General features: G+C 42.1%; 1 pseudogene; it reads left to right on the top strand.

Annotated features, from left to right (window-relative positions):
• The first annotated feature begins 3014 nt into the window (after nucleotides 1–3014).
• On the top strand, nucleotides 3015–6679 carry LOC114894828 (annotated as a pseudogene).
• The last annotated feature ends 6874 nt before the right edge of the window (nucleotides 6680–13553 follow it).

Below are 13553 nucleotides of genomic sequence, written 5' to 3' on the forward strand. Positions count from 1 at the left end.
GAGAAGGAAGCAGGGATGAAGAGCTGGAAGGAGTGGGGAGAGAAACCCCAGCAGCCCACATACCACCTGTCACTTACTGGCTTTCCCTGCAGAACACTTAGTCACATTGCTAGTCATGCTGCTGTCCCCCATTTCCCTGGAGCCATTCTGCATTCAATGCCAGAGGAAGGGAAACACTTGAAAAGTGGCAGAACTGTGTGTTGATGGAGAGAAGACACTGCGTGGGGCTTCTGGGAGCCTCAGATCTGGATCCAAAGAAACCACTGAAGACCTGAGGTCGTGGCTCATCATTTTCCCTCTTTAAGACTGTTTTGTTGGGATTTCCCTGGTTGTCCAGTGGGTAAGACTCCACACTCCCAATGCAGGGGGCCTGGGTTTGATCCCTGGTTGGGGAACTAGACATGTGGACTCTCAGCTGCGGCATGCAACTAAGAGTCCACATGCCACAACTAAAAGATCCTGCATGCCGCAACTAAGACCCGGCGCAGCCTAAATAAATAAATAAATATTGTTTTTTAAAAAAAGTGACTTCCCAGGTGGCACAGTGATTAAGAATCCACCTGCCAAGGCAGGGGACACAGGTTTGAGCCCTGGTCCGGGAAGATCCCACATGCCATGGAGCAGCTAAGCCCATGTGCCACAACTACTGAACGTGCACTCTAGAGCCCGTGAGCCACAACTACTGAGCCCACATGGCCCAACTACTGAAGCCCGAGCGCCTAGAGCTCGTGCTCTGCAACAAGAGAAGCCACCGCAATAAGAAGCCCGCGCACTGCAAGGAAGCCCCCACTTGCCACAACTAGAGAAAGCTCACGTGCAGCAGTGAAGACCCAATGCAGGCAAAAATTAAATAAATAAATAAATTTATTTTTTAAAAAAGACTGTTTTGTCATCTGCAAAATGAGGTACACAAGTTCTGTCCCTAGTCACCTCAGTCCCTCCCTCCCAGGTAGTGTTGCCAGATTTAGAAAATAAAAATGTAGGAAGGGGCTTCCCTGGTGGCGCAGTGGTTGAGAATCTGCCTGGCAATGCAGGGGACACAGGTTCGAGCCCTGGTCTGGGAGAATCCCGCATGCCGCGGAGCAACTGGGCCCGTGAGCCACAACTGCTGAACCTGCGCGTCTGGAGCCTGTGCTCCGCAACAAGAGAGGCCGCGATAGTGAGAGGCCCGCGCACCGCGATGAAGAGTGGCCCCCGCTCGCCGCAACCAGAGGAAGCCCTCGCACAGAAACGAAGACCCACCACAGTCAAAAATAAATAAATTAATTAATTAATTATAAAAACGCAAAACAACACCAAAAAACCAAAATGGTTCTTTAAAAAACAATAAGTAGGATGCTCAGTTAAATTTGAATTGCAATAAAAAATTAATAATTTTTTAGTATAAATATGTGACAAATGCTGCATGTAACATTCTTACACTAATTTTTTTTATTGTTTATCTAAAGTTCAGATTGAATTGGGTATCATGTATTTTATTTGGTAACCCTACTTCCAGGGCTTTATACACTTTCTCCATTGGGGTAGTGAAATTAAATGCCTCCAAGGACCAGTAATAAATAGCCATAAAGAGTGCTCAGCACCTCCTCCTCCAGTTTTTGGGAGGACTTAGATTCAGAGGAGCATTTGCAGGACTGAAGAACTCCCTGAGATAATATACAGCATGCCAGAGCTTCTCCTAGTCTTGTTCATTATCCTCAGTACCTCTTTTCTTGCTCTCAAACATGAAGTTGTCCCTCTGCTAGGAAAGCCCCATTGGCCCATAGCTACAGATTGCAGACCAGAATCACTTCTTGCCCACAGTTCTCACTGGAAATGTCTATCCTAAACTGAATTATACCTGTCTTAAAAAAAAAAAAAAAAAAAAGTCATGCCTGCAAATTCCTCAAGCAAAAATGGAATCAAGAGACAAGCATCTAGGTCACATTATGCAAGATGGAAAGGTGTCATCAGACCAGAAACTCCGGGGAATCTTAGAACTCAGCCTTGACTCATGTAAACTTCAGAGGCGGTAAAGGCTGCAATTAGAGATATAGGAACATGTGACTTTGGTTTTGGTCCTGGAGGACCTTCTAAACTTGGAGGGAGGAGGGGCAGGTCCTGAAAGGTCAAATGCTTCAGTCACGTGTGTTCAGGCTGCTTCCTCAACTGTGAAACAGGACTAAACTCTTACGGTTGTGGGGAGGATAAAATGAGAGAGCATTAACACAGTACAGGACCATAGTAAGTGTTCAATTAAAATTAGTGCTTGATTTTTCACACGAGGCAACTGTGTGCCAAAGAGGTTTGGGGACTTGCCTGAGATCAACTAGTAACTGGTGGAGCAGGATTCAAATTTGGTCAGCCTGACTCTAGAGCCCTCACTCTTATCCTTTAAGCCAGTATCTTCCAAGGGGTTGTGGACTGATGATGCACACAAAATGATTTTAGGTGGTACCAAAAGTGGCCATAAAAAAACAAACAAACAAATAAAACAAAAAAATGGCCTCCCTGGTGGCGCAATGGTTAAGAATCCACCTGCCAATGCAGCTGACACGGGTTTGAGCCCTGGTCCCAGAAAATCCCACATACATACGACAGAGCAAATAAGCCCGTGCACCACAACTACTGAGCCTGCACTCTAGAACCCACAAGCCACAACTATTGAGCCTGCGAGCCACAACTATTGGGCCCACGTGCCACAACTACTGGAGCCCGGTCACAAGTATTGGGCCCATGTGCCACAACTACTGAAGCCCACGGGCCTAGAGCCTGTGCTTTGCAACAAGAGAAGCCACGACAATGAGAAGCCCACGCACTGCAATGTAGAGCAGTCCCCGCTCGCTGCAACTAGAGAAAGCCTGCGCACAGCAACGAAGACCGAACACAGCCAAAAATAAAAACAAATAAATTAATTAATTAAAAAAAAACAAAACAGGTGTTGGCCTTGTTCTCAGCTTTTGTGTTTTTCTTTTTGCAGACGCCGCCCTGCTCTCATTAGCCTCTGGCCTGCCATCTCCTTGAATCCTAACACCATGCCTTCAATTAAGTTGCAGAGTTGTGATGGAGAGATATTTGAAGTTGATGTTGAAATTGCAAAACAACCTGTGACTATTAAGACCACGTTGGAAAATTTGGGAATGGATGATGAAGGAGATGATGATCCAGTCCCCTAGCCAAATGTTAATGCAGCAATATTAAAAAAGGTCATTCAGTGGTGCACCCACCACAAGGATGATCCTCCTCCTCCTGAGGATGATGAGAGCAAAGAAAATCGAACAGATGATATCCCTGTTTGGGATCAAGAATTCCTGAAAGTTGACCAAGGAACACTTTTTGAGCTTATACTGGCAGCAAACTACTTAGACACCAAACGTTTGCTTGATGTTACCTGCAAGACTGTTGCCAGTATGATCAAGGGGAAAATTCCTGAGGAGATTCGAAAGACATTCAGTATCAAAAATGATTTTACAGGGCTTCCCTGGTGGTGCAGTGGTTGAGAGTCCGCCTGCTGATGCAGGGGACACAGGTTCGTGCCCCGGTCCAGGAGGATCCCACATGCCGCGGAGCGGCTGGGCCCGTGAGCCATGGCCGCTGAGCCTGCGCGTCCGGAGCCTGTGCTCCGCAACAGGAGAGGCCACGGCGGTGAGAGGCCCGCGTACCGAAAAAAAAAACAAACAAAACACACACACACACAAAAAGTTGGCATTGTAAATAAAACAACTTGCAAAAATTTGTCTGAAATAGAAAACAACAAAAACTTTTCATTATGAAAAATTTCAAAGATACATAAAAGAAAAGAAAATAGTATAATGGATTTCCAGCTTCACCCAGCTTCAAATAGCAACTCATTAACAATAGCTTTCATCTATTACCTCTGCCGATGGCTTCTTTTGAAGCAAATGCCAGACATCATATTATTTCATAGGTAACTATTTTGGTAGAATTTGGTATGGTAATTTTTAAAACTTTTATTTTATTGAAGTATAGTTGATTTACAATGTTGCATTAATTTCTCCTGTACAGCAAAGTGATTCAGTTATACATATATATGCATTCCTTTTCATATTCTTTTCTATTATGGTCTATCACAGGGTATTAAATATAGTTCCCTGTGCTATACAGTGGAAGCTTGTTTATCCATTCTCTATATAATAGTTTGCATCTGCTAATCCCCAACTCCCAATCCATCCCTCCCCCAACACCCTCCATACAAAAATCTCTTAAAACTTGATAATAAGAAGACAAACAACCCCATTTAAAAAGGGACAATAAGCCCTTCCCCGGTGGTGCATTGGTTAAGAATCTGCCTGCCAGTGCAGGGGACATGGGTTTGAGCCCTGGTCTGGGAAGTTCCCGCGTGCTATGGAGCAACTAAGCCGGTGTGCCACAGCTGCTGAGACTGCGCTCTAGAGCCGGTGAGCCACAACTACTGAATCCCATGCGCCTAGAGCCCGTGCTCCACAACAAGAGAAGCCACCACAAACAGAAACCTGTGCACCGCAATGAAGAGTAGCCCCCACTCACTGCAACTAGAGAAAGCCCCTGTGCAGCAACAAAGACCCAACGCAGCCAAAAATAAATAAATAAATAAATAAAATTTTAAAAACATTTTAATTAAAAAATAAAAAGGGGCAATAGATATGAACACATTTCACTAAAGAAAGTACAGGAATAAGCACATGAAAAGATGCCCGACATCGTTAGCCATTAGTGAAAAACAAAATAAGATGCCATTTTATACCCACTAGAGTGGTTATTTAAAAAAAAAAAAACAGACAATAACGAAGTTGGCAAGAATGTGGAGAAACAGGAAGTCTCATACTTTGCTGGTAGAAGTGTAAAATGGTACAGCCACTTTGGAAAACAGTCTGTTGGTTTCTTAAAAAGCTAAGCATATATTTATCATATGGCCCAACAATTCCACTTCTACATATATGACCCAACAATTCCACTTCTATGTATCTACCCAAGAAAAATGAAAAAAATGAATGCCAATGACTTGCATGTGACTGTTCACATCAGCGTTATTCATAATAGCCAAAAAGTGGGGGGAAGAAACTTAAATGTCAATCAATTGAAGAATGAATTTTAAAAACGTGCCATATCCATACAATGGAATACTATTCAGTAATAAAAAGGAATGAGCTATTGATACATGCTATGTCATGAATGAACCTGAAAACCATTAAGCTAAAGGAAAGAATCCAGACACAAAAGGTCACATATTGTATATTTAATTCCATGTATTTGAAATGTCCAGAAAAGGCAAATTTATAGAAACAGAAGGTAGATGAGTGGTTGCCTGGAACAGGAGGTAGGAATGGGAATTAACTCATGTAAATGACCGTGAGGGGTCTTATTAGAGTGATGAAAATGTTCTAAAAATAGTTTATGATAATGATTGAAAAACAATAAATTTACTACAAATCACTGAATTGTAGATTTTATGGTATGTCAATTATACTTTTTATAAAGTTGTTTTAAAAAACACATACACCACTTGTTCCAGCAGTTCCATGTCTAAGAATTTATCCTTTAGATAAATAGGCAATGAGCAAAATAGCAGATGAACATGTGATCCATCGTAACATTGTTTGTAATAGGAAAAGATTGGAATAAGGACAAAGTCCATCAGTAGGGGGTAAGATAAATTACGGTACTAGAAAATTATGCTAGCCTTAAAAAAAAAAGAAAAGAAAAGGAGCAAGGCAGATCTACATGTACTGATATGAAACCATCTCCAATTTATTTAGGAAATAAGGTCTAAGCATTTGGTCAAAAATAAAAATGAATAGATTACATATTCATTTGCTTGTATATGCATAGTACATCTCTGGATGACACAAAGGAAGAGAATAAGATTGTATATCTCTTAAAGAAATTGAGTGGCTGGGGGACAAAGTAGGAGGAAAACATTTTCATACTTTTTAAATAATGTATCAGATACCTATATTAGCTATTTGAAATTTTTTAAATTAAAAAATTTTTAAAGAATTAACTAAAATCGTTAAGTTTTTTTAAAAGTGGGTTGATTTAAAGAAAAATATGAGTAAGTCTCATCACAGAGTGTATACAGACAAGGACAAAGTACTAAGGTAGGGTGTGGACAAGTGTGGCTGGGAGCCAGCCCAGGGTCATCCATCACAGCTGCCAGCCTGGGCCTGCCTGTCTGGTGGCTCCACACCTCACTCAGCCTGGCCTGAGGCTAGAGAGGGACAGAGGCTGAGCCCTGATCCCTGAGCCTTCCCGACACTGCGCAGCACAGTGGTCATGAAAGTTGTCTGGTATTTGTGACTGCTGCCTAGGAGGGTCAGAATGGGCTCATGTCACGAGCACAGGGTTCCCAGCCAGCAGGCTGCATACAATCCTGCTGCCTCCAGGGATGGTCAGGCCACCTGGGTCTTTTGGACACCCAGGGCCATCCCTCAGTCCCAGAGAGTGGAAGGAGGAAGAGCTTTCTCCCACTCCTTTGCAGTTGAGGTGTAGAGTTCAGGAATGTGGAGTCAACCTGATTTTGCTGCTTATTTGCTGTGTGACCTCAGGCAAGTCACCTAACTTCTCTGAGCTTCCGTTCCCTCAGTTGTAAACATGGAAATGATACTTTTAGAAATACATATAGATGAAATAAAGCAATATACCAAGAAAAGTAAGGGAACAAAAAAAAAAAGTAAGGGAACAACCCCAATGCTATCAATAGGAGAATTAATAAAATTAATTATGCTATGTTTATACATATAGTAATAAAAAGAACAAACCATTACCACAGGCAAAAGCATAGATGAATTGCACAAACATAACAATGAGTGACAGAAGCCAGACAAAAAAGAGTACCCATCAGGAGAAGTGTACTTTTTTTAATGTTTAAGAACAGGCAAAACAAACATAAGATGATAGGGATAAGAATACTGGTTACCCTAGAGCAGGAAGAATTAGCGGGGAGGGGAGCCTCCCTCATGAGGGAGCCTTCTGAGGCATGGGAAATGTTCTATATGTTGATCTGGTTACACAAAAATCTGTACATACACACATATAAGTTTGAATTGTACACTTAATATTTGTGATTTTACTACATATACATGTTATAATTCAATAGGCATTTTTAAAAATAAAAAAGAGAGGGAATGATGAGCATAATATTCAAGATGGTTACCTTGGTCAGGAAAAGAGTTGGGTGGGGAGGAGGGTATAGTGTTAGATGCAGGTTACTGTCAAGGCTCTGCATTTTGCTGTAGGGTGGTGGATTCACAAGTGCCTATATCATTACTTTAAAAAATTAAATAACTCAAAAATAATTTTAAAATAATACAAATGATACAGATACCTGATAGGGTTGTAGGGTGTATCAATCGGGATTCTTAACTGCAAAAAACAAAACAAAACTGGGGCTTCCCTGGTGGCGCGGTGGTTGAGAGTCTGCCTGCTAATGCAGGGGACACAGGTTCGAGCCCTGGCCTGGGAGGATCCCACGTGCCACGGAGCAACTGGGCCCGTGAGCCACAACTACTGAGCCTGCGCGTCTGGAGCCTGTGCTCCGCAACAAGAGAGGCCGCGATAGTGAGAGGCCTGCGCACCGCGATGAAGAGTGGCCCCGCTTGCCGCAACTGGAGAAAGCCCTCGCGCAGAAACGAAGACCCAACACAGCAAAAATAAACAAATAAATTAATAAACTCCTACCCCCAACATCTTAAAAAAAAAAAACAAAAAACAAACCAATTCTCCTGAGTTTGAGCAGAAAAGAAATTTATTAAAAGATGTTGGGTGGCTCATAGAATCTCCATAAGAGCCTGAACACCAGACCTGGGGGCTGTGTACTGTTAGGAACAACTCTCAAAAATCACCCTGAGGATTCCAGCCAGGAGAGATGCCAGGGTCACTGCTGCAGGGAACAGACACTACAGCTTTCTCTGCCAACCCTGAGCTCTGGGTTCTACCAGCAGCTACTACCCTCACTCCTCTATGCCTCATTTGTGAAATAGAAACAATATTTTATTTTTATACATATGTTTATTTATTTAGGGATGTGTGGACATGTATGTGAAATCATGTGTGTAAAGGGCTAGTCCAGATGCCAGGAACACTGTAAGGGCCTACTCACTTAGGGTTAGCAATGATAAGGTCACATGGCAGCTGGCAGGACTAGTTCTGGAATGCAGGTAAGACACCCCCAGAGATTAATGAGACTGTGCTATACTGGTACAAAGGCTGTCTTGTCCAATATCTTATTTAATTTTCATGATTTGCAAAGGACAAGGACTGTGAAAGCCAGAAATATTCTGGATTGACTCCAGCTCTGCAACATCCCAGCTGTGTGGTCCTGGACAAGTGATGTAATCTCTCCGAGTCCCAGTGCTCTCATCTGTAAAATGGGGACAATAATGGGATGTCGTGAGGACCAAATGAGAGAAGATATATGCCAAGCTTGGCATAGAGTGGATGCTTGACAAAGGTAATAGAAACAGGTGTTGTTATTTTCATTATCACTATCATTTCTCCTACAGTCCATGTAAGAAGACGGTGTAGCCATGAGACAGACTAGGCCATGAACAGCAGGATCTGGAACTATAGACTCAGCTACCAGGGTAGAACAAATTCTGGAGACAGCCAGCTAAAGGTGAGGAGAAGTCCACTACAGAGGGAAGAATGCAGGATTCAGAGATGATGGGGGCAGGTGACTGGGGTAACCCATTCAGTCGTTGGCATGAGGTGGCCTGGTACAGGAGAAGAGACAGAAGCACCTCAGAGACCCATCCCCAGAGGCTGAACTCGCTGATTCAACAGTAGAATAATAGTTTGACCCAGGCTCTGAGGTTAGGTAGAGCTGGCTTCAAATCCCAGCCTCAATGCCAAGATCACTATATGACTTTGAGAATGTTCCTCATCATCTCTGACCTCTGTTTCCTCCCCTGTGGAAAGACTGATTGTCTTACTTCTCACTTCTACTCCTGTCATCCTTCTAGAATGATTGGTTCAACATGAGAGCCTTCCTTGGTCTCATTTCCAGTGACCTTGGTCTCCCAGGGTCATATCTGCGCACCAAGTCTGAACCCTCAATTTTCCTTTACCACCTCCTCCCTTCCGTCCTTGAACTCTCTGAGACCACAAATTCTGAGGACCAAAACTTCACCTAGTATTTCCATTGTCACTATGTTTTTTTCTTTTCTCAAATCTATAGGATCCGAAGTCTGTCCTCTTTTTCATTCTTTTTTTTTTTTCAGTAGAAGTATGGTTGATTTACAATGTTGTTCATTTCTGCTTACAGCAAAGTGATTCAGTTACTTTTTTTTTCATATTCTTTTCCATTATGGTTTATTGCAGGATGTTGAATATACATAGTTCCTGGTGCTATACAGTAGGACCTTGTTGTTTATATAACAATATATATAAAAAAATTAATATTGGTGTGGTAATTTTGGAACTATTGCATGTATCATGTAGGATAAAGCAAATAAGTAAATATGTTACTATTAGGAATCAAAATTTTTCATAAAAGGGCAAAGAGATCTGAATATAAAGTCAAAGAAGTTCAGAAAAAACATTTATGAGTTGGAAAAAAAATATAACCTCACGATTACATATATATTCATTCCTAGATTTACCCAATGAACAGGAGGGCCTGGAAGTAATTATAAGTCAGTAGCGATGAGCATAACTTGAGCCCAAATCTTATTCTTTAAAATTGGCCTGGGCTCTTTGGAGAAATGGCTGATTCTAGAGCTTGCAGAGGAAAACTATAAGCAGAGTCTGGAACATCTTGTTATGCCAAAAAATATGAATGCACTCAGGATTAATAAGAGTGTGTCAATAGGAAACAAAAAACAGCTCGAAGAGGCTTTTACTGACTAAATTTGGGACAATGTGAGTATTAACAATAAAAAATGAATGTAATTAATTATAAAACATTGAATAAATAAAAATCTATGAGCTTATAAAATAACACAGAGAGATGTAGAACTCACTTGCCACTGTTGGAAATGACTATTTTTTTAAATAAGTAATTGCAGTTAAGTGTTTATTTATTATTGTTTTTTAAATATTTATTTTATTTATTTATTTATTTGGTTGCAGCAGGTCTTAGTTGCAGCATGTGTGCTCCTTACTTGCGGCAGGCAAACTCTTAGTTGAGGCATGCAGGTGGGATCTAGTTCCCTGACCAGGGAGCAAACACGGGGCCCTGCATTGGGAGAGCGGAGTCTTAACCACTGCACCACCAGGGAAGTCCAGGAGATGACTATTATGTTGGCTCTTTACTCTAATTATTGGTTATTAAAAGGAAAGAGATGGGCTTCCCTGGTGGTACAGTGGTTGAGAGTCCACCTGCCGATGCAGGGGACGGGGGTTCGTGCCCCGGTCCGGGAAGATCTCACATGCCGCGGAGCGGCTGGGCCCGTGAGCCATGGCCGCTGAGCCTGTGCGTCCGGAGCCTGTGCTCCGCAACGGCAGAAGCCACAACAGTGAGAGGCCGGCGTACCGCAAAAAAAAAAAGGAAAGAGTTAAGCATTTCACCTGTTTTCTTAGTAGGACCTGTAATTCATTCTTAGGAGAAAGGAAAACTCTTCCTTGTAGAAGAGTGATACTTGGAACAGGATAGAAAGCCCAGAGATAAACCCACACACCTTGGTCACCTTATCTTTGATAAAGGAGGCAAGAATATACAATAGAGAAAAGACAGCCTCTTCAATAAGTGGTGCTGGGAAAACTGGACAGCTACATGTAAAAGAATGAAATTAGAACACCGTATACAAAAATAAACTCAAAATGGATTAAAGACCTAAATGTAAGGCCAGACACTATAAAACTCTTAGAGGAAAACATAGGCAGAACACTGTATAACATAAATCACAGCAAGATCCGTTTTGACCCACCTCCTAGAGAAATGAAAATAAAAACAAAAATAAACAAAGGGGGGCTTCCCTGGTGGCGCAGTGGTTGAGAATCCGCCTGCCAATGCAGGGGATGTGGGTTCGAGCCTTGGTCCAGGAAGAGCCCACATGCTGCAGAGCAACTAAGTCTGTGCACCACAGCTACTGAGCCTGTGTACCACAATTACTGAAGCCTGTGGGCCTAGAGCCTGTGCTCCGCAACAAGAAAAGCCACTGCAATGAGAAGTCCATGCACCACCATGAAGAGTAGCCCCGGCTCGCCACAACTAGAGAAAGCTGGCGCCCAGCAACAAAGACCTAACACAGCCAAAAATAAATAAATTAATTAATTAAAAATAAATAAATAAATAAGTAAATAAACAAAGGGGACCTAATGAAACTTAAAAGCTTTTGCCCAGCAAAGGAAACCATAAACAAGATGAAAAGACAACCCCCAGAATGGGAGAAAATATTTGCAAATGAAGCAACTGACAAAGGATTAATCTCCAAAATATACAAGCAGCTCATGTAGCTCATCATGCAGCTCAGTATCAAAAAAACAAACAACCCAATCCAAAAATGGGCAGAAGACCTAAATAGACATTTCTCCAAAGAAGATATACAGATTGCCAACAAACACATGAAAGGATGCTCGACATCACTAATCATTAGAGAAATGCAAATCCAAACTGCAATGAGGTATCACCTCACACCAGTCAGAATGGCCATCATCAAAAAATCTACAAACAATAAATGCTGGAGAGGGTGTGGAGAAAAGGGAACCCTCTTGCACTGTTGGTGGGAATGTAAATTGATACAGCCACTATGGAGAACAGTATGGAGGTTCCTTAAAAAACTAAAAATAGAACTACCATATGACCCAGCAATCCCACTACTGGGTATATACCCTGAGAAAACCATAATTCAAAAAGAGTCATGTACCAAAATGTTCATTGCAGCACTATTTACAATAGCCAGGACATGGAAGCCACCAAAGTGTCCATTGACAGATGAATGGATAAAGATGTGGCACATATATACAATGCAATATTACTCAGCCATAAAAAGAAATGAAATTGAGTGAGGTGGATGGACCTAGAGTCTGTCATACAGAGTGAAGTAAGTCAGAAAGAGAAAAACCAATACTGTATGCTAACACATATGTATGGAATCTAAAAAAAAACAAATGATGAACCTAGGGGCAGGACAGGAATAAAGACACAGACGTAGAGAACGGACTTGAGGACACGGGGAGGGGGGAAGGGTAAGCTGGGACGAAGTGAGAGAGTAGCATTGACATATATACACTGCCAAATGTAAAATAGATAGCTAGTGGGAAGCAGCCACATAGCACAGGGAGATCAGCTCGGTGCTTTGCAACCACCTAGAGGGGTGGGATAAGGAGGGTGGGAGGGAGACGCAAGAGGGAGGGGATATGAGGATGTACGTATGCATATAGCTGATTCACTTTGTTGTACAGCAGAGACTAGCACAACACTGTAAAGCAATTATACTCCAATAAAGATGTTAAAAAAAAAAGAGTGATGCTAATAATAAATGTAGAAAGAATGACAGAATCAAAAAAATTTGATTACCGTTTTGCATCTCCCACTGAAATGATTGATGAATGATAATCAGTGGCTGCTAAAACTGAAACCGAGTCCCCTTAAACTGAGTTCCTTACTGAGTTTATGATCAACCTCTGTAACCAAAACTTTATTACCTTTCTTGTCCGTGTTCCCCTCAGGATTGAAGAGTATCAAAGAAAAGTGGGGATTAAAACGAAGCAGGACCCTGCAGGGCCTTCCTGGGTACAAAAGCCCCTTTGTGTCCCCCCATTTCTTGCTTATAGAGAAAAGGCTTTAGTCTCCTTGGTCTTCCCTGAGTTCCAAAGAGCAGACCCAGTTACTGATGAGAGAAGTGAGGGAATGCAGAAACAAAGGAAAAGCAGTTAAGCAAGAAAAGTAATGAAAACAAGGCAGGAATAAAACAGAGTCCTAGTTCCTCCTCAAGGAATATATGTAAAAATCTGACATATCTTTGAGCTGTTCTGCAAAAACTAAGACCCCACCCAGGTGGAGGATGGTGACTACGTGCTGACCACAAGCACTAGACCTCAGACTGGTTGGAAGCAGAAAGTTGATGATTAAGATTTCTGAAACACCACCCTGTTACCTCACCACCAACCAATCAGAGTCCACAAGCTGCAACCCTCACTCTAAATGTTGTTTTTAAAAACCCTTCCCTGAAAGCCATCAGGAAGTTCAGGTCTTTTGAGCTCAAGCTGCAGGTTCTCCTTGCTTGGTGCCCTACAGTAAACACTGGACTTTCCTTCACCACAACCCGGTGTCAGTAGATTGGCTTTACTGCATGGCAGGTGGGTGGACCCAGTTTGGTTCAGTAACAAAACCATTGGTGAAAGGCTGTTGTACAATAGGATGTTTCCACCATCACAATGTATCACCCCACAGATGATAATTGCAAAGAGGAAACAGATCCTTTTTCCAAAAGAGAGATCTGGCAGTCAGTCACCACCTTAACCAATTGATCAACATTAGCATCACTTATACAGGGACAGCCTGACATGATGTGCCAACAGAAGTGGTACAATATGAAGTACCTGACATGACTTATGAAGCACTGTATTTTGGCCCAAACTGCTTATCCCAAATATAATGAGACCTTCAGAACTAGTTTCCAATATATAGGAAT

This window comes from Monodon monoceros, unplaced genomic scaffold (assembly GCF_005190385.1).
Source record: "Monodon monoceros isolate NGI ecotype Baffin Bay Population unplaced genomic scaffold, NGI_Narwhal_1 Super_Scaffold_13, whole genome shotgun sequence".
Classification (NCBI taxonomy): domain Eukaryota; kingdom Metazoa; phylum Chordata; class Mammalia; order Artiodactyla; family Monodontidae; genus Monodon; species Monodon monoceros.